We start from the raw sequence: 24,124 nt of genomic DNA, 5'->3' as shown, positions 1-24,124 counted from the left end.
TGGTGCTTTTGAGCCAATTTCCATATGCACCAGTACTCCAGGAGAATCTTTCCAAACAATCAACAGCCTTTTCATTAACGAAAGACTAGTCACCTCAGGGTACTTCCCCCATCATTACCACACCATTAATAGCAAATTCAAACGGTATCTGTTGTAATGGCCATAAAGAAACATAATTCAATTTCGACTTTGCCCATGCTCCCACAATCCATGACAAAGCACTGATCCTTGATCAAACCCCACACTTAGTTTAAATTAAAAAAAAAAAAAAAAAACACAGAAAAAAGGAAATTTCTAATTGCACCGAGATCATCACTGCCTTCCATATCTCAATTTACACTTCTCTTCCCCCATTAACAGCTCGCAGACACGTTTTCATGAACCAACCGGTCACCTTTCTCACATTTCCTGGTATCAGATCAAACATTATCGATCCTTATTCGAGGAGGAAAGTACAAGAAAAAAAACACATTGATTTGAGAAGATTAACAGCATAATAGGAAGGAGCTACTGGTTTTACTTAGTTACCTTCTACAGAGCTGTGAGAAGTGGCATCTCAGAGAGACTGAGTTAAAAATCTTTGTGAGTAGTTGTCCAACGTTTGCATCTAGACTTGAAGTGTTTCACACTTCGTTATGGCAAACCTGAGGTAGCTCGCAGTAGAAGAATCGAGTCTCCCTGGACAGCTGTATGTTGTATTTTTAAAAAAACTTAGCTGCTGTTATTTTTCCCTCCCCTTTTAGGCTGAGATGTTTTGTTGTTTTGTTCTTGCTTCAGTAACGGGCCTCTTTATGCAAGTTACATCTGGAAACAGACAAAAGCCAACTGCCCAGCAGTATTGGAAAATTAAAACATTGGGTCAGACTCCAACGGACTAGGAAGCCAAAGGTCAAAGCAGCATTAAATCATTAGTTTCCCAGCTGCCACCAAGGCATGGAGTTGACCTTTGATTTTTTAAGAAGTGGTCCAAGCAATTTTCTGGTGGCAATATGGGCAATCTGGCACACTGGAATATTATCCTTAAGAAGGGTGGGGGTGGAAAGTTGTTTAGGTCTTGGAGGCAAGAGATTAAACTAACCCTCCAGACAAAGTTTACTCTGCTAAACTGTAAGTGCAACTAGTGAATATGAAATTATTAAGCTGTAAAGCAAAGACACCCAAGCATTTGAATCATTCAAGTAACTTCTTCATTTAGTAGGGAGAGCAAGAGGAATTTAAGAACATAACGAATACATTCTAGAGAATACAAAGAATATTGTATGTATTTGCTTGAATGGTTTAAGTCCAGAAATTGTGTTGGAAAGCCCCTTTTTTAGCAATACGCTTGAGATAGGAGGACATGGTTCTTCAGATGGAACAACGAGAGCACTTTATTTAACACAGCTAAGGCAGCAAATACAGAAAGCAAAGGCCAGTTTACTGTGTTGTCTTTCTCTAGTCTCCAGAATATTAAATTTTATCTGCTGCTGTCCTCTGGTTGTAGTTCCCAATCCAGTTCTTACACATAGCCCTGCAGAATGCAATGGCTGCACACACAGAATTCTGGTCTGGCTGCATTCAAGTCCCTAGGAAGGGGTTGGTTTTACTGCTGCATGGCAAAAAGCAGCCCAGGTATCAAAGTGGTTTCTGATACATCAAAGTATATTTGAAAAGCATAATTGATTCTACATCAGCAGCTGAGCACACGCACACACAAAACAGCTCGTTTGCAATCATCTAAGAGATGTGTGTATTTTAAAAGTGTGCATATTTTTAAAGCATTTTCCATCAATTTATTTACTATAAAAGGGTCACCCAGCCCATACCTTACCGGTAAGAAAAGTAAAAGCTACTACTTTTCTCTGTTTCAGGGAGCAGCAAGTTGTCCAAATAGAAGAGCTTCCTCCCATCCTGTGCCCCAGTGCTAGGGGATTAACTACTGCCAACTCTTCCCACGAGACGCCAAGAGCCACAGCAGTGCCTTTAGGCATGGACTGAGCCACACAGGCAGGGGTGCAAGGAAGGTAAAGTATTCCCTGAGAACTGAAATCAGCCATTGATGGTGAGTGAAAAAACACGCTCTTGCTGTTCTTTTTACAATCAGTATTTTCACTGCCCATGGTGAAACGCACACCACCCTTAACAAATACCTTAGTGACTAGGGATGGGCAGGTCGAGCTCTGGGAAGGTTCAAATCCAGCCAGTAGAAAGTAACAAGCCCTGAACACAGACTCACCACAGGAAATGAGACCTGTCTGCAGAGAGCAACTGTTGTAATGCTCAAAGCAATGAAAACATACTTAAGTCCGCATTAGTAACAAATGCTACCTGAAACTGTTCTGTTTCAGGAAGCAGTACTGGAAGACCATAACAATAACTTCTCAAGGAACAGCAACTTCACAGTTCAGCCAGTTGGCAAATCAAAAAGCTACAGATGAGTTGCTTATCTTTTAACTTTTCTGCAGATACTCAATTTCGATAGCACTAAAGAACCACACACACCAGATGCTTTTCGTCACAGATGCTTGAAGACTCCACCAAAACCTTTCAGAGAAAGCCAGCTCAGTTTTCTTTGGTAAGCATTCTGGTTTAGTGCTACAACGTGACAAGCTCAAAATCACTTCTAAGATACAATTTAAGAGTTGCATTCGTTCCCAGCAACCTGCATGCACCCACTGTTACCTAAAGGGAGGACGGGTTCTACCACCACAGCTTTCCTCCTTAAGAGGGAAAGGCCAAGGTTTACATGAGATCTACAAGCTACAACTTCAGATGAGAATTAACTCTTACAGCAGTTGCTGTGCTGCCTTCTTGTCTACAGTCCTGAGATAGGTGCAAGACATGCCAAACTAGAAAATATAGTTCTTCAACGCATAGGTCTTGTCCACATTCCTTGCTTTCCAACTTGTTTTCACACAGAAAGCAGTCAGTCACCAAATGACAGTATTTTTTTTTTAGGATTGGGTAATGGAGGAGATTTCTAGAACTGCAGTTGCACAATCAGGTACCACACCGTGATGTAGCTTCTGCCACAAAAACATGGAATCCACCTATTTGCATACAGCCTTCTGATGGCCTTATTGATATGAGTGAGACAAGGTTCTGCCCTCTAAGCAGCAGCCTAATACTCAGCAGTGCTACAGGTAAGTAATTCGCTCTTAAACAGAGTATGCCATGGATGTTAAACAATATGGTAATCATCCAGGTGACTGACTAGACCTCTTCTGGCTGCTACATGAAAAATGCCTTCTCCACTTATACTAGAAAAACTTCCACTGGACCTTCATTCTCATTTCTGAATGGAACACTGCCAGTGTTTAAGTTTATAGTAGAAGAGAACACCCTAAAAATTAAATCGAAAGCATTAACAAGAAACTATCAGAGATTAACTCTAATACATTGATTTTTCTCAAGCACCCAGTCTCAAGGATGAAAACTATCTATAAATATCCATACAGAAGTTGAATCTGAAAATAGTTAAAAGCAAACAATATTCTTTGATTGATGAATGTAATGACTGACAATACAGTCCACTGAGATAATACATGAGAAGGACAACACTATGCAGTTATCCCCAAGCACCTCAGCTGAAGCAGCCCATTCAATACCACCTAATGGCAGTAAGAGACCTTGTAGTCTCCCTACAGCGAGCTTAGGAAAGAAGACGACCAGCCTGCTGGAGTTAGACCACAGGTCCCCTTTCTGCAACTGCATGTTCCTCTTTGCTACCGTGCGTCTTATCACGAGAGACAGATGCTGAGGGAGCTGCTGAAGAGAGTAACAGGCAGCAGCATAAGTCAGGGACAATAGCCTGCACATTTGGGTGTGGTGGCCAACAAGAACCAAAAACAACTATTTAATGCAAAGTCCTGGGCACAGCTGAAAGCACCCACCCCACCACGTTCCAAAACACCTTCAGGGAGAAGCAGGAGAGATACAGCTCCTCCAGACCTATGTATGGCGCTGAAATGATCAGCCTGAACTCTCCTCCATGCAAATAGTTTTGCTTGGTCTATTATCAAGCAGGTAGCAGACCCACTTCCACCTCCACAGTGATACTTTTGTGAAAGGATCTCTTGCTTCCAATTCCTTTGCACACATAGCAAGAAAAAGTGGGTTTTGTATTGGGTTTCTTTATGCTTGGTCCTAACATGCTGCTCTTCGGGAAGTGAGAAGACATCAATCATCAGATTTTTTTTTGACTCAGAGAATGATCCTATAACTCTACCTCAGGGTAGGAACCAGAGTGGATTTCAGTGGTTCCTCTAAAACAAGTGTTTAGTAAGAGCTAGTAACTCCCCAGTTTTAGGAAGACAGACTTGGCAAACTCCATGGACTTTCTAGTTGCATTGTCCCTCTCTTGCTCCATGGGAGTTTCAGTTTCACTAAGAACAGAGATTAGTCTGGTTTTGATAGAAGAACCACATCAAGATACTTTACACTGAGGATCCACTTGTAGCACTGTCCTTTCTGACACTCAGAAATGCATGCTCAGCTTTGCATTTTGAGTTCCATGAACCAGCTTTCTGGAGCCATTCCCCTAGAGAAGACAAAGTGGCGTGCCAAGGCTGAGCCCAACGCAGGCAGCCTAGGGAAGCACAAAGTGCTCCTGGGAGTGGCCCTGGCAACCCAGTACTTCTCTGATCTACAAGGCCATGAACATAAAAACAACTTATCAGCTGGCATCGTTATTCACAGAAACAACACAGGTTAAGTGATTTATTTCCAGGAAGTGTTAAATCCGACCTTGCCTTCTCTCCTGCTTAGAGAAAAACAAAGGCTAAGATCTTCACCTCAAGTGCTAAGAGGAGAACCTATCTGGGAAACTGCAGCTGCACATACAGGTCTGATGAGAAGCAGGCCTTTGCTTCAACTCCATTGGTTTCCTTCAGCTTAGTTCCCTCCTGAGGGCTGCCTTTGGACAGCAAGTCAAAACAACCCTCTCTGCTGGAAGGGAAGTTTGAATCCTGAAGAGACTGCTGGGAAGTTTGGTTCAGCCACCATTATCAGGTAGGAAATAAGGGAGACATCCAAGGGACCCCTGGAAGATGTGAGCAAAGTACTTCTTCCTGACATAATCAAGGCTGGCTGGCAGCAGACTCTTGTATCTAAAACGTCAACAGCTCCCTTAAAGGTCTAACAGATGTCAGCAAAAATAAACACGGAGTTCTCTTAGGAGGTACCCCATATGACCTCATTAATACCTACCCCTACTGACATAAAAAAAAAAAAAGTTATATGCAATATTATCAATGCTGCCTTACCTATGATGGAAAAGTTGAACACAGTGCTCTAATCTGGTAGATCAGCAGCAGAAAGACCCTGCTAGGTAAAGCTTAACTGTGACCTTTAGAAACAAAACTGATCTTGCAGGAAGTTGCATGCTTAAAAAAAGTAATTCCAGTGCAACAGGCACTCAAGATGCCTGAGATCTGGAGCTAATACAGACCAGGAAGAGATTTCTTTCTTGGGGGAAAAAGGGAGGAGTCAAGAAGGAGGGGAAAAAAAAAAAAAAAAGAAAAAAAAAAAAAAAAACTTACTAAGAATGTTAACAGCAGACATTATATCTAATTTCTTTGCATTCCTTCTCCCCCTCCTTTTCCTCCCATTTTTAAAAAACAGGAGCAAACTTGTGAGTTAAGGATTCTGATCAATGCAACATGTTAGGAAAAGAGAGCAGGAGGTCAAGAGGAAATGATTAATCCTGTGCAGAAGACTGGCAGGATGGGTCCTGGAATGGCTTAGCAGAACAATGCCCCCACTAATAAGCAGGTCAAAAGACCCTTACAGTGAACAGAAGTCCCAGTTACACTGTACATGAATATTCTTCCCTTACCCCCACGGTTACATTTGTTCGTTAAAGTCTGAATCAGAAAGTAAAACTGGAGTTGAATTAGTAAGACAGGTGAAAAGCTGTGGTGCCAGACACAAGCATCAAATCTGAAAGACAAAGAATCACAACTCGGCAAGTCTAAGTGATAATAGCTGCATTCTAATGCAGTATTCACAGGAGGCCACAGTAAGCAGAGGAATGGGGGAAACCCCACCATTACAGATTTCAGTTGTAACACTGACAGTGTTCAGCTCATGGTGCGACCACTGCTGCCTCTTGATAAAGACTGCTCGTGTGTTAACTGCATACTAAAAAGAGGAAAAGGCCAAGCAATTTCACTGCAGGCTGAACTTTGGATGTGAAGCTGCACATGGTTCAAGGTTTACTCTGAGAAATAGTTATTTAGCATTGAGGTTAGTTGCAATGTAATCCTGAGGGATTACAGCCCCTGGTAATTATCCCAATCGCAGCCTGTTCCTCCCTTTTAGCATCATCAGCATTGTAAAGTCTTAGGGCTGCAATGGGGAAGCAGTCATACGAAGTCAGCTTTACTTTCATAAAGATTAACTTACAAGAAGCGTTGCCTACTCCATGATGCAGCACTCGGCACGGCCCCACAGGTTTATGCTTGTAAATATACAGCTGAGGTTTCACAACTGCTTCAAGGCATGACCCTCCTATTAAGGAGCAAGCACCCTCTTTTGCATGCTCTCGGCTCTTTGTGAACTCCCTCACGTGAGCATTAGCATCTTCTTGGTGCCACTGGGGAACCGATGGGCTGAAAACTACTCTGAAGGCTGTTCAAAATGCCGTTTGGTGTGATTTGATGGGAAGTTAACAGGGAAGACAGTCTTTTACACCTGGAATAGTGACAGTGTGCGAGCAGCCAGCTGAAGAGGGGCCGGGCCGCCCCTCCTCCCACGGCACGCACTTCGCTCCGGCCATCCACAACCATAGCCCGAAGGAGCCAAGTGGTGGGGAGGGAACGCCCTCCGGCAGCACTGCTGATTGCCTTTGTATCAGCAAACAGCCTCCATTTTGAGGAGCTGAGGGTTTATGGGCAGCCTGGGAAGGCCAAACCTCAGCCTTCGACGACTAGGAATAAAAGTGTCAGATCCGTACTCGTGCTTTCCAACACGGGCCGTCATTAGTGCCAGCACATGCTGCTTGTGCGCACAGGGCGCATTTACCCGCGGGCCGCTCCTCCAGCACCCCGGGTGCTGAGCCCCTCCTCCCACCCGCGGAGCAGGGGCTGCACACACAGCTGAGGGCAAGGAGCACAGGGTGCCTGCGGCCACACCGGGCCCTGCACCACAGTCTTAGTAAATCACCCTCATAAACCTCACTAAGTTGAAAATGAAAGCCAAGGCTAGGCAGTGTAATGCGCACATCATTTTAATCTATGCTCTTTTATCCCACCCTATTCTATTTTCACTCTCCTGGTTCTGACAAAACCCAGCACGTGAATCCCACCATTTCCACAGGCACAGCCTACTCCAGTTGGTGACCCTTGCACTGCTGACAATCACATACTAGGCCACCCAATAAATCAAAATTTATCTCCTCCAAGCCAAGAGGATACTGACTCATTTATTAAATTCACTGTTTCTGAATCTAATTCCCTATTCACATTTTCACAGGAGAACATGTTGAAAACATTCCTTCTACATTTAGCCTGAGCTACTAATTTACAATAAATTCTGCACCACATGTTAAGAGAGGTTGCCTCTTTAAACACATCCTGGTCAAGTGCTGGCAGTCTCTGTTGACAAAAGCAAGCTGAAGAAAGAGGCCTGAGAGAGCAAGGTTAGGTTACATCACTGCACAGAATCACAAGTTTTTCAGCAACACATGGCTGATGAAAGGTAAAGCACCTGTGAGCTAAGCAGGTGACATTTTGCACCTAATGTGCGAATACACGGGCCAGCCCTGTGCGGCTGGTTCAACAAGCCAAATACAAGGATGTTAAAGAGCCAAATAATTGTTATCTGAAGCTCGGCACACGTGCTGAGTTCAGTGCAAACATCCATTTTACTCTGCTTCCCCACACAAAAGCACGAAAAGTAGATTCCAAAGTTCAAGCACTTACTAAAGGAAACACGGAAATGAAATCCAGAAGAGAGTCACCATAAGCAGTGGTTTCTCCAAAATTTAGAGAACCAAAGTTGTTAGGCAGCAGCTCAGTGACAATGCTATTTAGGCTGCATTTCCTATCCTTAATACTTTGCTCATATTCCACAACGACCACTAACCAAAAGCTAGCCCCTCAGAACAGCCAGGCTAACACACGAGTCATGATATAATTGTTTTCTATTTTACACATAAGAAGATACTGTCCCCAAGAATAAACTTCAACTATAGCAGAATGTTACGAATATGATCAAGCTACACTACCCCCGGCCTCAAGCCTCAGCTAGCTACCTGTGGAAAACACAGCCCCCACGCGTCCCAAGATTATAATCCCATTCCTGACAGCCAGACAGTCACTGTCCCAGCCTTCATCCTGAACTCCCCAGAACAGCAACTAGGCTGTCCTCCATCATCCCTACTTTGACTTTTCTTGATACTCACCATCTTTCTTACACCACAGCTCCCACAAAACAAGCAGTAGTGGGACCCCAAATCTTGTCCTTTTTAATACAAGTACAAGCACTACCGCTAGTTTAAACATTCTGTGGAGCTGCAGACCTTTGAATTCCATCCCAGTCTCCTCTCTGAAGCTTTCCCCAACGGCTGACTCAAAGACAGGGCCGATAAAAAGAGCTTATTTAATCAAACTAGAAGTGGTAGGAGGGGAAACAGCCCTGTGAACATCACACTTAACTCATTAGACTAAGTTAAGTGTTTTGCAGTTTGAGTATTTTGTGGAGTCCGGGAAGAGAAGGCATACTTATCAGCCTTAAGATTGATTTAAAACAGTTTAGGCAAACAGGCAGAAGCAAGTACAGGGCTTACTTTCCAATATGAAAAGGAACATATCTTCTTATTGATCCTGTAGTCACATTCTCTGCTGTTTCTCCTTAGGACCATCTAAACAAGACAGATGTAGGCTCTACTGAGGCAGCAGCTGAAGCCTGAACACTGGAAGGCACTCAGGAGTGGGGGTGGAAGGGAAAAGAGGGAGAAGAGAAGAGGAAGCCATTTGGCTATAAAAAGGATCTTTCTTTCCTGTTGAAATGCAACGGTAAAGAGTGTCAAAATGGCTTAAGGGTGGGGAGGTCAAACATGTTTTGAGATGTTAAAAAACTCTTTAAGCTCTGTCAGAAAAGACTAAAAGAAATCTTAAGGTAGGTTTTTGTTCTTCTCAGAATTGTTAGCCATCATAATAGCTGCAAGCAATCCTGATCTGTGGTCCTCTTTGTCAAAAAAGACCTAGAATTATTCAGTTAAGATTTTATCTGAAAGAATTCCTCACTACAGAAACATTGCTAGGTAGCTAATTTTTAAGCCAATCCTCTCTTCGACAAGCCTCCGTTTTAAAATTAGTACTGCTTATACAGTATGACTTAATGCAGCGATATTAAAGATGCTGGGAAGTACATATTAAGTCGCAGTTTTATTAAAAACTGACAACAGTATTCTGTATAATGCCCATTTACTCTGCATGCTATCAAAACTAAGCACAATATACCTTTTCACTATCAAAAAGTACAAATATTTTAGGAACACCGGGGACTGGCAGATTACTTTTGCCATTTAAGACTGAAATTTCAGAGCTCTCTTAAGCCTTAAGATTCATGAAGAAGACGATTAAGTATTTACAGAAAGACAAGATGTGAGGAAAGGCTTTTTAAGACTTATTATCTTCCACCCTTTTTTATTTCCTTACTCTAAAGTCTGCAAAAATGCATAAAGCCTGCATGGTGAAACCGTATTTGCTATGGCTACAGCACCTGCAGCCAGTTTATTTTCTAGTTTGTATTGTAGTGATACAAGATTATCCTTTTTAACCCAGAATAAAAAAATATAGTGACATGAAATAAGAGCCACTGGAACACAGACTGGCAGCCTGCTTACTGAAAAGAAAACCAGGCTCATCCTTGCTCTCTCTTAGGCCAGTTATTGAGGTTTTGCTCTATAAAGCTGAAGAGCTCCCACAAGAGACCCCAACACCCAACTCAGAAGACTTGAAAGTTCCTTCACAGAACAGGAACTTGGAATTATTCCTGTCTCATCTTTGTTAATTGCATACAATAGGGATACAACAGAGCAAAGCCACACCTCCACCACGACATCCCACCCCAAAGTTACACACTGGATGTGGGTGAGAGTGTAAGAAGACTAAATACATTTGGGAGAGGGTTTTGAGATGTGACTTCTGAACAGATGCTGCAAACACGTATCCACCACTGTCCCTATCATAGAGCTTATGTAGCACACCAAGAAATAAATTCCATTTGCTAACACAGAAGTCAGGATGTTTAGCAATCTGACAATCCCATTCTACCACTGATGTCTTCTCACGTTCTCTTAGCACCTCATCTCTTCCTTAAGTTTCTGCATCTGTATAATCAAAAAATATTAGGATGTTATAATCACAAAATAAACAAGAGAGTTAGGCAAAGCAGACTGTGATAATGAAAGAGAATAAATGGAAGGCTTACCCCATCCTGGGCTCACCCACAAAATACCAGCAGAGGCAATCTCCAGAAGAGATCCTTGCCCACTGGTAGCCAGCTCTTAAATAGGTCTAGGAGGGATGCAGCCAGGCTCCACCCCTTCCATCACACAGCTGAATCGCCTTCACCTGTGCTCCATGGCTGACTCAGTGCTCGCCTCAGGTGATCAATCAGAGGTTCAGGCCATGACTCAGCAGTTCCCATACATGCATCTAAAATCTTCGACATGAAGTAGGGGATTGTGCTCTCGGATACGGGTGTTACTGCTCTGCACCAGATAGTTCTGTGTGAATCATCCCTAGAGATGTGCCATGTCAGACTTCTCCCTCACTCTGTCAAGTGTGAAGTCCTCCCAGCACTCAGCTGGATTGGCTTGTTTGGACTAACAAGCATTGGATGATCCTCAAGGTTGGTTTCCTGGCTTCAGTTTTGGCCCACTGACTGGGCCAAAGTCAGCCTTTTCTATGCATTTTCAGGAATTAATGATCACTACAACCAAACACTTGTCAGCATAACACGAGATGCATACAGGAAGAGATAAGACTGCTTAAACCAACAAAATTCGGGTAGAAGTGCAACCTTCCTCTTACCTGGGAAGTGTTCATGAATTACGGATAAATTATAACCTCACACAATACTGGTAATACTGAAGATGTATATTTAGAAATTCAAGCCAGCTTCACTGAAACTTCTATTAGAAACATAATTAGAAAATGACCCTCTTTCTCCAGCTTTAAACAATTCAGAATCGATTAATATTTTTTATTGGAAACAAGAACAGTGGGAAATACTTTGTCAGTTCCTTCTTAGGGAAAATAAAGACTGAATCCCCGTACGCTAGACATCATTACTCTCAAATGCCAGTACTGCTGCCAAAATTATTTGGTCATCTAATTTAGCAAGAACACAAACCCATCCTAGCCCAGTGTTTAAGAGATGCATGCAGAGGTAGATCAGAAAGTTGAGTTGCTAGAACCAAGTTCCAATCCATTATCTTTTTATTCTGGGGTAAAATTAGTAAATGAATAACATTTCCATTCAAAAAAATCTCAAATCTATATAGAGCATGACATTAAGACTTTGACAACACCGATACCCACCCAACTACTCAGAAGTCATCTCAAAATATAGCGATAAACTAAAAAGTATTTGCTTTTTAAAAGGTCAAGGCAAAGATGACCAAGAGATGACAGAGTTTCTATCTGGTAAACAAGAAAAATAAGAATGGTTCTTGTAGTGTAGGAAGTCCGGCTTCTTGAAGTCGTGACAGAGCAAAGGAGATGCAGATTCTCAGCTGCTCTTCTTCCCCACTGCAGTTAATCAAGAATGAGCCTGAAGAAGCTATCAAATTTAAAGCAATTTTTTTTTTTTTTAAAGTATCAGTAGTTGTATATTACTGCAAACATCCAGGTTTATAGTAATTGAATGCCTGAGGTGGCAGCATTTTAAGTTTTAGTAGCTGCTGTTAAATTAAGAGGTTGTCAAGGCAGTTTTAACTTGACAAATGATTCTCAGTTTTACAGAACTCAGATTTTAGCTTTTTCGTTTCTGACTTAGTTACAAAAGAGGAAGAGGAACTGTATAAATCAGTACTTAAATTTCACTCAGAATTTAAGCTAGCCTAAGGAAATCCCAAGACTGCCTCACCTCTAAATTTTTAACATGGTTATTGAACACTGGAAGATGAAGTTTCAGTTCACATGTTCAGTGCAAAGGTCACAAGCTCTGCAAGACCATGATCAGAAACATTCCAGGGCAGTGTTGCTTAATTCATGGCAACAGCTTTATTTAACAAAAGCACTCAAGGAATGGTTTCTCTCCGTAACTCCATATGGGATCAAACATGAAACAACTCAGCTTACTTCAAGAAGTGGCTTCTTTGACCACATGAGAGCAGGGTATTTTGAGAATTCATTTGCTTGGTTTTGATTCTTATTTTTGTTGTTGTTGTTCTGTTTAAACTTTGATTTGTAAAGATTTTTCTTTCCAAAAGCATTTAGACATATCTAATAGTAGTGGAAAAAAAGTCATGTGATACACATTCGGCAAGAATTTATCCCCTGCTCAGAAAGAAACATACATGAAACGGGGAATAAGAACCCACACCATTATATTCTGACTCTCACTGATTTAGTAGAAAGAATATTTCAGCAACAGCCATTCGCTCTTTGTAAGCTGTTGGCAGCAGTTTGCCTGAGTTAGACAAGTTTCCTTTCTTAGACCACATGTGTAGTATTTCATATCTTTTCACATCATATCACCCAAGATGCATGTGCTCCTTCACTGGAATATACACACCCAGAACAAGATCTACAGCTGTGGAAGCCACCTTGGGTATCTCCCAGTCTATGAGGGAAGGGAACTATATAGCTGTCTGTCAAGCCCAGTCTAGCCACAGAAGCCAAACGGAAAATTGCCAGTATTTCTAATATGAGAATCCTCTAACACAGGTGGCAACTATTTCTTTACACATATACACCTTAAAATTTCCTTATGAAAACTATAAGCCATAATGTGAACTGCCTCAAAGCAAGGAATAAGCCAATTTGTCAGAACTCTCAGAATTCCCCCAGAACTGGCAACCAGATCTGAATTATAAAAAGTACATTCTCTTTAGTACAGCATATTTTCATTCTAAAGTAAGCTACATACAAATGCACATTAATTTCTGGAACCATTCTTTCTTATGCTAGAAAATACCTGGAAGAATAAGCGACATTTCCAAGACAGCATAGCATTTCATTGAATCTCTCTCACCTGCTGATAGCATATTTGGATAGCACAGTCATCTCAGCTGGGAAGTATCACTACACTCAATTCTTTGTTTTGGTGTTTGTTTTTACATAAAACACTTCCTTTTTCTAATCTACCCCCTAGCTTATGAGAAATGTTTCCTTTTGTATTTACACTTTAGAGGGCACTAAAAGGAATTTAATCTTCAAAGTAAAAACAGATGAAAATGTTTTCTATTAGAAGATAAAATTTCACGTTGTGGATGTATTCAGTTGAGACCATGTTTTTGCTATTACTCATGCTAGAAAAATAGGTGTCAAGGAATATGACACACTTCAGGGCTTTCCCATGCTCATTTAGGATACAAATTAATTAGAAAGGACACCATGTAAACCATTTATTCTATAATTGTATAGGAACATCCACACTGAAGACCAAACAGCAATTCTGACAGGACACTGGCTCAATATACTATTCTTAGATTAACTATATAATTTACCCTTTATTTAAGGAAAAAAAAAATCTTACTCTGCTAGAAAATACTTCTAAATACTACATAAAATTGTATTTATTTACAAGTATACTGACAATACGTAAAATCAAGGCAAATTCACTAATGCTTATCACTAAATAGGAGTGAATTTGTGTACCATATTTAGACAATGACCAAAACTAGGAATAAGAAATTCAAGTCACAAGAATGCTTTAATGAAAAGCAAATCATGGCCTTTGAACAAAAATTTATTTAAAGCATTTGAGTCTTAATTCTATTTCAATGTTTGGGTGGCTAGATTTGCAGAAGAGAAAGAATTTGTGGAAGAAGGTGAAGAGAGCAAGTGTGGGCCAAAAGATGAGGAACTTTGGTTGGTACTTTTCGTCCTCACTTTGTACCACGTTTTCAGCTGTGGTGTTTTCTTACATTCATCGTCCAATGTTGAGTCAGCCTGGCATTTGCTTCCTTATTCCTAGCTTTGAGCCAGTTCACCCTGCTGCTTTTTGCCATGAAGCGATCAGATACAGAATGTACAGATGGACTGGAAGAGGCTGAAGCAGAGGAAGCACTCATTCAGATGACAAGAGATTCCTGTGCCAAGTGAGACAACTGACCTGGTTAACTGCATATCAAACACTATTTCATCCCCAGGACGAATGCAGCTTCTGCCTTAACTCCACAGTACTGAGTGGCTTCGTTAGCTTCAACTTCTCAGCAGCCCTCTTTACTGAATGCACAGACATTAAGAAGAGGTTTCCAAAATGGGTTGTTGTCTACAGAACAGAGATGCTAAACTCAGATTGTTTTCACAATGAAAATGAAGTTATTAAGTTGTTTAACAATTGAAGAAATTATGATCCTTTCTGTAGACAGATTAAATGCCATCACACATAAGGGCTGATATTTCAAAATGAAGCTACTAACTGAAAGAATGGTTCAAGGTGAACGTAAGTTCCAGTACAAGAAAGTCAGGGCTAAGGTTCTCCCATTTCTACTCTCAGTGTACAAGTTTTTTGGCATTGCTGACAAGAGACAAAGACAGGAGCACCAGTAAACTTGTAATTATATGTTACTTGAACCCACTTCATTGGCTCAGAGGCATATGAGAAGTAATGAAAAGAACTGACATGGAAGTGGTCAAGTAGAAGAAAAGCCTTTGGATCACATCCATGCCTGAGTATATACAGTGACACCACAAGTTTAAATGAACCCAACTTTTCAACTCTTTGTAAATTATTATTTGTAAAAAGAGCTGTTTTAATGACAATAACGCAAGATAGCAACAGTGATAATTCTTAAGCTGGCATATGTTTTGGTGGTAACCAATTATCTTCTAAGAAAAGTCAAAGAGAGTTAAGTAAGGAGAAACCTACGTGGCTATAGTTGCTTAAATACTTTGCAACCAAACCTGAATAATTCAGTCACCTTGTTTTGCCTAAGACTGCAGCAATTCCTCCAGTGAGGGGCTGCTCTGTGCCCTCCTTTCAAGCCCACATAGTTGAGAGGCTTTCTACTCTTGGTACAAATGTAACTTACTAGGGCAGTTATGATTCCTGAAGCTGGCTTTACTCACCTGCTACCTCTTGAGTTCCGATTCAGAGGTACTTAGTGAACTGCTTTTTGACAAGATACAAAGATAACATGACGATAAATCACATTTATTTTGACAAGTGACAACTATCTAAAACACATACAGTAAGTATATCAAATCTGTATGCAGCTTCTCCCTGACAAAAGCAGATCTCAAGAGCGGCTTGAGGTTTGGGGCGGATGGCCTTCCAGCAGCATGCCAGATAGCCAGATATGCAGAAAATCAGCTCAAGACCCTCCAGGCTGTTTCTATTCACAGCAGCCTACTCAGACTGCCCACTAACTAACCTCTATACTAGCCATCCCACCACCTACAGTCACAGTGTAATTCAAGTAAAGGAGTCATGCTTCAGCAACAGAAAGCTCAAGGGTCAGATGTTATTTCTGTTCTGCTAAGAGGCTCAGACTCCTTGAGAAAACAGGTGATGCTAAAAGAGCAAGAGCTACCACAAAACAGTACTGTCAATTAACACACACACTGTCTTCAACTAGACTTTAAGAAAGGGCATGCTATTACCTTTTTGGACGTGGTCACCTAGCACCACTTGTAACCTTGAGCTAATGGCTAGCCTATTCACTTCCTCAGTACTCCAAAGGGAGGAGGGGAAACAAAGCAGGTACAATTCATCCTCAGTTGCTGTTGTGTTGAGCATGAGCAGCACTGGGAAGACTGGGACTTCACTGTTCTAGTTCTTTCATCTCATTTTCTGCAATTCTGTAATGTTGTTGTTTAATTCTTTCAGAGAATAAGCTATCTATTCCAGAACACTGTCTGGTGGCTCTCGCTTTGCTTTAAAAAGGTTGTTTTTTGGTGTTTTTTGTTTTTTGTTTTTTTTTTTTAATTAAAATAAGTAAATAGTCCATTCTGTCTATGAAAATGCTTGTCCATACACCCAAAGCTGTTCAGCACAAGTTAACATCAAATGTGTTGCGCTGGGACACCTTTGTCACGTTGCAGCTGTTTCTACAGTGATAAGTGCATGTAGGGGATGATATCTGCCATTTGTTCAGCCTTTTATTCAGTTAATTCAGTATAACTCAATAGAGAATTTAGTTATCTGCATTGGTTTCCAAAGCCTGCTCACACTCCAGTGTGAGCATTCACTCATATCCACTTTCATTATCCCTACAGATAGGCATTGTTGTCTGCAGGGAGATAGTTCTCACAGCAACTTCAGTCGTGTTAGTTATCAGTCATCAATTAAAGAAAACTGGGTTTCCAGTTTGCTTATGTAGCCAGAGAAACTCTGCTCAGGGACACACTCAGCTGGCTCATTTGGCAACCAGTTTCTTCCAGAGAAGTCATGCCTTTCTCAAGTAACATCCTTGTATGGATCAAGTATTCCTGAAATTTGAGTGACTTTGTCTAGCAGCCCGCAGACCCCCTTCACGCTCCAACTTCAATGTATTAAATCTCCAGTGCCTTTGGGCACACCATATATAGCAGTGGGGGCGGGGGTACTGCTGGGGGGGGGACTTAACCCTTTACCAGCAGGTTTTCCTTTTTTTAAAGGAGGAAAAAAAAAAAAAGAGACGAGTTCTTTTTGTTTCCTAACAGAGTTCTTCCTCCAAGTAACAGATTCACTGTCCTACACGCACTGAAAGCGTTGTAGAGTTTTGTAGTTGACTTCTGAACAAGAGACACAGCAACAGAAGAACCCTATAAACTTTCTTATCTTACCCCCTCAGTTACACAACACATTAGTCAAGGTTACAGAAGAATAGGAATAGTATCCTTGTCAGTTGAAAGACCAGTACCGACTAGTTCTGGCTAGCTATTCAGGCCTTCCTTCCAGCCTTCCCACTGGAGAGCTGCAGCATCCTACAGCTCCTTGATGCAGCACTAGGTTGGATTACAAAGCTTAAAGGCATCTACAGTGCAGATGGCCTTCAGGCTATGCTGACAAAGACTTAAGTCACTTAACTGACCATATGAATGCCATGCAGAATAAGAATCACTGAAATGAAGAGTAAAGATGGTGTTTTCAAGTTTGATAGGTAACATTTTTCTCTAAATAACAGTTTGCCTTTTGTTAACCAAGATCAGCTGAACAAAGGGCTGCATAACACTAGTCCTCTGGCACACACCTGCCACTCTCTGGACAGCAAATACTCAAGTGTACAAACAGAACCCAAGACAGCCTGGGTCAAGGGGAAGATACAGCAACAAGCTGTAAGCACCATCTGATAACCCCACTGAAGATTCATATCCAAATCGGCAGTCCCAGGTAGCATTTAAACCCATCTGAGCATGTCATTTGGTCATTACATACATTGACAGTACCTTACCTAGGGAAAGGAAGTATTTACAGGAGATGGTGATTTACAGTGTTGCCTGTCCACATAATGTATGTGGATGGGACGGATGAGCACATAATACCCACAAACAAGTAGAAAGAGATAAGGCTTAGCGAACCTGACAAAATGCCTTTGCATATTTTGCTTATGCGTGGAAACCAACATTAAAGGGAAGATGATGCAACTCAAGTTTACCTATTACCTTTAGCTCAATAAAGAGGATGCACTCCTCTCCTCCCCCCAGAGCCTGGAGATCCAAGGGCAGCAGTGGTTATCTGACAGTCCTGGAAAGCACTGGCAAAGAGACCAGCATTGGCATTTACCTGTGTCCCCTTAGTTAATGATGCTTTTACCATAGTCACTGACACAGAAAGACTTAACTACTGAGGTCACTACAGGAAGGTGTAAGATTTTTCACATTTCCTTGGTTAATATAGGCTATTTTCACTGCACTACTGAAGGCATACCTCACTAGCCCCCAGACTTTAAATATTCAACACTGAACAGTGATTTTCAGCCACTGCTAGCAATACAGTACTGCCTCAGGATGCCCACCTGCTGCTGGATGATAAGCCCTTTTCTCCAAGTTAGTGCTATTCTGTTGTGCTGGTGCTAAGTAAGCAGAATCACTCAGTGAGAACTTTCTCATCTGAAGTTTCCATGTGAAAACTCAGCCTCTTCAAAAAATAGTAATTCACCTACATAAGTAGAAAAGCTGCTAGGACAGGACATCATGCTACCATTGCTCACCCCCTGAGGTTTTAGAAATGAATGCTATACACGTAAGTGAAACAGAGGAGTGGAACTCTCATTTCTTGGTGGCGAGCACGCAACTACAAATGAATTCTTGTCAAATGTATCCATAGGTAAAATGCAGCCTGGCAGAACAACACAAAACATACATTTTGTAAGCCTCATGTGTGGGTACCACATTTTACTTCTTCTCATGCTGAAGAACTAGAGCATTCAAAGCTGTTCAGCATTTGTAATACATGAATAAGACTATTCACTATAGGAACTGTCACCAAACATTATTTTGTTGGGGGCTGGTAAAAGAGAGAAAGAGAGAAATAGCTTAGACTCATTTTTAGGAAACGAGGGCTTCTGCCACATACTTTGTTGTTTTTTTGTTGCTGCTGTTAAGATGGGAGGGGTAAGAACATGAACACATCTAGAAGTGCTGCAAATGGTACTGCACTGTAAAGATCAGAAGACAGTCAGTATCAGTGATTCTTTACTACATCTTTGTCCTGTGGATTCTGAAGTTGGTTTGGGATGCACAAACAACTCATTAGTGAGAGGATGATACCCATCCCAGCCCACAGCCCTCCAACGGGAGGAGCTGTAGACAAGTCCATGTACAAAAAACATATAGAACAAGGACACACACACCCTGAGGTTTTAGAAGTAGGATGATGCATTTACTACCATTAAGAAAAATCCCAGCATTGCTGAACTATTCCCATTCAGTATTTCTATACTTCAATTAAAACTTAAAATAACATAAATGCATTCCTAAAAATTATTTAATACACCATGATGATTTTTATCACCCAAGATCATATTTTTAATTCATCTGTTGAAAATGCATTACAGGCAAAGATAAACCCCTTCTATGGATCCTTCTCTCTGGTAGCATTAGTCTCAGATTCAGTGCATAGTTAATACAGCCTAAGGTCTGTGCTCAACATGATTCTTTGTCTGATGGAAAGACACCAACAGCTCTGCAGGAAGGCAGGGAGCACGGGAGGAGAACTAGGAAGAGACAGGGTCAAGACAGTATTGAAAGAGGAATGGCACCTTCTTAATTTTAGAACAGAGGAACTAGGTAGTTTTCCTCTAAGGAAACGTGGTCTAGCAGGCTTGTTTACATGCTCTGAAGAATTAGCTGAAATGATAAACTCCACACATGGTACAAAACTTGTTTTCTAAACTGATATAAAATTCAGCCAGACCTTCTTTCCACATTACTGAAACAATGAAGCCTCAAAGTATAAAACTGAAGTTAAGGGAATTTTTTTTTTTTTCAGTATTTCAGAAATCCACCCTGCAGTCTGTATGCAAGCTTCTTCTGCACTCAGTACAAGTTTCTGAAAAATTTTTCCCACTAAAAAGAGTTTGTAAAAGCCCCTCAAATAGATAACGCATTTTTATTCCTTCCAATTTACTCACTGGAAACTGTCTGAAGTCATGTTTAATTAGGCCAGGAGTGTAACGATATCAGATTATCATCAGGAGAAACTTCACTGTATTTTTTTCCCTAAATGTTGAGGAAATTTGAATATCTGCTATACTGGAGTAGAGGAAAAGAAGACAGAGGTTGATTCTGCATAGAATGTTTTTTTAAGTCCTGTTTCACACCCAGTAAAGTTAACATCCTCTTACAAAACAGTTGAAGAATAATCTCTTCTCATGCAAGGAAGAGCTAGGAGTTAAAATGCTTGCTGAGGGAAAGTGCAACTTGAAGGAATTAAAACACTTGCTGAACACTTGAAGGAAAGCAATGCAGGGTAATTTAAGAAGTGAACTGTTTAGTAACAGGTACCTGAACATTGCGTGGAAGTTAAAAAAAAAAACAAACAACAAACAAAGTACATTTGAAAAATTAAGACATTTTAAAAGTCCTTCATCATTCAAACGACACCAAGTCCACATTACATAGACCATATATGATGGATTAAACCAAGAGTGTTCTGTTCTCTTCACTGGGGATAAAAACTGAACAGGAAAACAAGCGTTAGAAACTAAACCCAAAATATTGTCTAAAGACTGGATGCTTGCATATGCATTTGATATCTGTAGAGAAGAGACATGGCAAAAAGGATACATGAAGGGTGCAGCACTGTGCAAAAACCCTGCACAATTTCTTATACATACACACTGGGCACTACACACATTCCCTTGATGTGCAAGTTCTCCTATAAAGCTAAAGCAGCCATAGCAGCTGCACCACTGTTAATTATTATATATTGCAACTGGTGGGTGAAGGTGAAACAGCATAGAGTGCCATACAGAAAGCTCAGCATTTGGCAATGATGGCAAACCACAAAAGGGAACCATATCCAACCTACTCTTCCTTCCCAGAATCTCTTCCTCCTTTTCCCTTGCAGAAGTTCAGTTTTAGCCAGGCTCCCGTGATTCACATAAATATACACTAATGCTAAATGAAGAGTTTATTTACCACATTAACTGGTTAAAGTAACTCACAGAGTCATCTGCTGAATGCACAGAAGCAAGGCTGGTGGGAAGAGGACAGATGCTCTCCTTTGAGCAGCCATGAAACATTAAGATAGCTTGCTCCTGTTGTGCAACCAGAGCTGCTGAAAGGAGCCAAGGTGTCAATTCAATGACCCAGGACTAGCACCTGAGTTGCACAGGCAGTTGTTTGAATTCCTCCCTCTAAGTATACACAAAAATTGTCTCTTTTACAGTCTGCAAGGCAATAAAATGTAATTTTTCCTGGTAATCTAAAGAGACAAGTTAGGAATATATGCAACTCTAGAATTCAAAATAGCCATCTAATTTCAGCCAGCCTTGCTCAAGTGCAGTATATCCCCATGAAACCATTTCAAATCACTGATCTGATAAGAAACCGCTAATGAGTTTGTGAATTAAGCTGATCATTAAAGAACCTGACCAAAGCTGTAACTGATGAAAGCAAAAGGAAAGAACAGTGTAGCTAAGGAAAAGGAGAAAAATAATTTCAAAATCCTTTGTTGAAGTGGGGGTAAGCCATGGTGCTACAAGGTTTTGCCGTGTGGTCTATAAACCACTCCCAAACTGGAACTCGTAAAGTAATATATGAGAACTATGGGGTCACAGACCACTAAGTTGACTGGATCTGGCAGCTCTGCACTTTCCCTCCCAAGTGTTACAAGTCTGCCATTAAAGTGTTTTGACCAACCACCACTGTTGCATCACCAAGTGATACTGAGGAAACTCCCACATTATTCAACTTGAGACTTGGGATTTGTGTTTCCCACTCTTTGCAACAGTGAAGACATTTGAATTCAGGTAGTTTCACCCAAACAAATATTCCGCAGCTATCCCAACACTTTCTGAGCATTTAACTTGGCTTGTAGTCTGATCAACGATTCTATAAAAAAAGAAAGAGGTGACCCTTCATTCCAAGATATGAAATAATCAGGCACGCTGACAAAAGTCAGCACATTTGATTCACTTATGGATTAGACTAAGGTAGAATCCTCTCCAAGGTGAAGTTCTACTGGCTTCTATCACGACTACAGCACTGAGAATTCCATCCACACAATGAACAGTCACATGGAAGATTCCAGAGTTGCTGCAGAAGTGTTGCTACCTTTGTAGAACGCTTTGTAACATCCAGCTGAAATCAAGCCTTTTCCAGGCTGCCCTGAAAGGACGTTGTATCAGGCAGGGAGGTTCCACACATTAAGCCTTGGAACTGGACTAGGTTTCAAGAGCAACTTTATGACAGATAGAAACTTTAGCTTTTGCTTTTTTGCAGAAGCAGAGTTTACTTCCTTTCCTTTCATGCATCACTGTAGTACCTGCAGGCTCTATCCACCCTGAAACCAGCACCTGGAATTTCATTTTCTTTAATACTGCTGTTACAGTAAGTCAGTCTGCCAAGTTGCCAGTGACTGTAGGCACTCACAGAGCTCAAATGAGAGCAGAACCAAATCAGAGCACTCCTGATATCCCACTGAAGAGCATAAGCGCTCATTTTTGTACACTGAAAGTATGGATAACTATGGTGCAAATGCCCATGTCCGGCTCCGAGACTCAGAACACCCAGGAAGCAGCCATCCACAGTGCTGTTTCCCTATTTCACTTGTGGGCATCCCAAAAATGGGGATGTGGTAGCAAGAAAGGTATGGGAACTAGATAGAACTTGGAAAAAGACCAGACAAAACTAGAACCAAAAGGTGGGAAGCAACAGTGATGTTGGAAGGTCATGTTGAGAGGAGGAAGATAAGGGAACCAACTGTTTTGGCCCAGAGAAATGGCAGAATCAAGGTCAAGCTCTTTGCAGCTTATCTCATATAGGGTGAGGAGGATGCATGCTAGGGAAATAGAGCTCCACAGCTGAGAGCTTCTGCTTCATAAGCTTACACATGACACTGCCTGTGCCTGAACTTACCTGCAGAACATTGGACTGTGAGGAAACATCCTATGCGGTCACCAGCTGGTCCACTTCATACAGCAAGCCACAATTAGAAACTACGAGGACTTGAAGTTCCAAGCTGCCATTCCAGCCATGCATTTTAGGTTAGACTTTGCTTTGTTTGGCTGTCTAATAGTGCGTTTAGGGTATCACTTAAGTAGTCTCCTGGAAGGCTGCCTTTCTATTATCATGCCTTTTATGAGGCTGTAAATAGCATTCTTAGAATTAAACAAGCAATAACCCTCACTGTTTTGCAGCCACCTCTTCTCAAAAATAGTACATCTTGTCCTATATTTTCAGCAAAAGTGATTAAGATTTACAGCATAAACTGTTCTCTACAGTCACAGTCTCACTCAAATGTTTCCCCTCGAGTTAATAATAAATACTTGCAAACACTAATCAGGCGCACCCACATTAAGGAACCACCAAAACTCACCAATCAAGAACAGCAGTAGATGATTAATTCACAGATAAAAGCTTTTCTCAACAGGGGTTGAAGGCTTGAAAGTGCTCACTTGTTTTAAAACAATTTCTCGGTCTACAGGACACAAGGACCAATCCGAGACCAATCCTAAGAGATGTGTACCCTTTTTCTCCAAGCACGCTTTTGAAAATAGAAAGCATCAGTTACAAAAACAAGCAAGCTTTTTTTTTTTTTTTTTTCTTTCTTTTAAAGTCTTGAGTCTCCTTTGGAAGTCTTCACTTCTAGAGAAGCTGTACAGTTTACACCAGATGGGAACACCTTTCCTCCCTTACTGGTTTAGATCTTTCCACAAGTCTACAACAAAGCACCTGGTCCCGGCCTAGGGACTCCTTTTCACGAGTGGTAGGGAATACTCAGCATCTGCTGAACTCACTTTCTCTCCTTGGCCACTGGCAACTCTTAAGAAGAAAAGCTCCTCCTGAGCTTTCCAGAAAGTTCGAGGTAGCGCAGCACTGGAGGAGCTGGGCAGTGCCCGTGCAAACCGAGCGCATCCCCACGTCTCCCCAGGTTAGATAAGCGCAGGCATTTGCGAGCAGCTGTCCCACACAAAGCTCTGCGGCGTCCCACCCCGTCCTCTGCCGGGAGGAAGCTGCTTTTAGCGCTCAAGGTGCCAGAAAGTTCCAGCAACACGCCCCGGTTGGACCTCCAGAGCAGACGGGGGGACAGCGAACAGCCATTTCCCACTTTCCGAGGAAAACCAAGTCTCAAATTACCACAGCAAGAAGCCACGTCCCAACCAAACTCACAACACTTGCAGCGCGCGGTGCAGCGGCAGCCGCCCCTTCGGCGACCCAGCGCTCGGGATGGTGCGGAGGAAAACTCCCCAGCACGGCCACCGCAACGCCGGCCGCTCACGTGCGTGGCAAGCGCCGCTCTCCTCGGTGCCGCGGGGCAACTATCCAACACGGGCGAGAGCTTCCAATGCCTTTCTGGCTCCCGAAACGGCCGC

General features: G+C 41.7%; 1 protein-coding gene across 1 annotated transcript in view; it reads right to left on the bottom strand.

The window, feature by feature from the left end:
• TRIM71 (tripartite motif containing 71) overlaps positions 1-22,722 on the bottom strand; it is a 53,737-nt gene extending 31,015 nt beyond the window's left edge. The window contains exon 1 of the mRNA XM_042817553.1: positions 22,668-22,722. The gene's annotated coding sequence lies outside the window, so the exon portion shown is untranslated. The remainder of the gene's footprint in view (positions 1-22,667) is intronic.
• Positions 22,723-24,124: the final 1,402 nt, after the last annotated feature.

Source organism: Centrocercus urophasianus, unplaced genomic scaffold (assembly GCF_019232065.1).
Source record: "Centrocercus urophasianus isolate 14NV4802_14NV808 unplaced genomic scaffold, USGS_Curo_1.0 seq_16, whole genome shotgun sequence".
Classification (NCBI taxonomy): Eukaryota; Metazoa; Chordata; class Aves; order Galliformes; family Phasianidae; genus Centrocercus; species Centrocercus urophasianus.
Note: the sequence above shows the minus strand (reverse complement) of the source record. Positions and strands in the feature narration are given on the sequence as shown.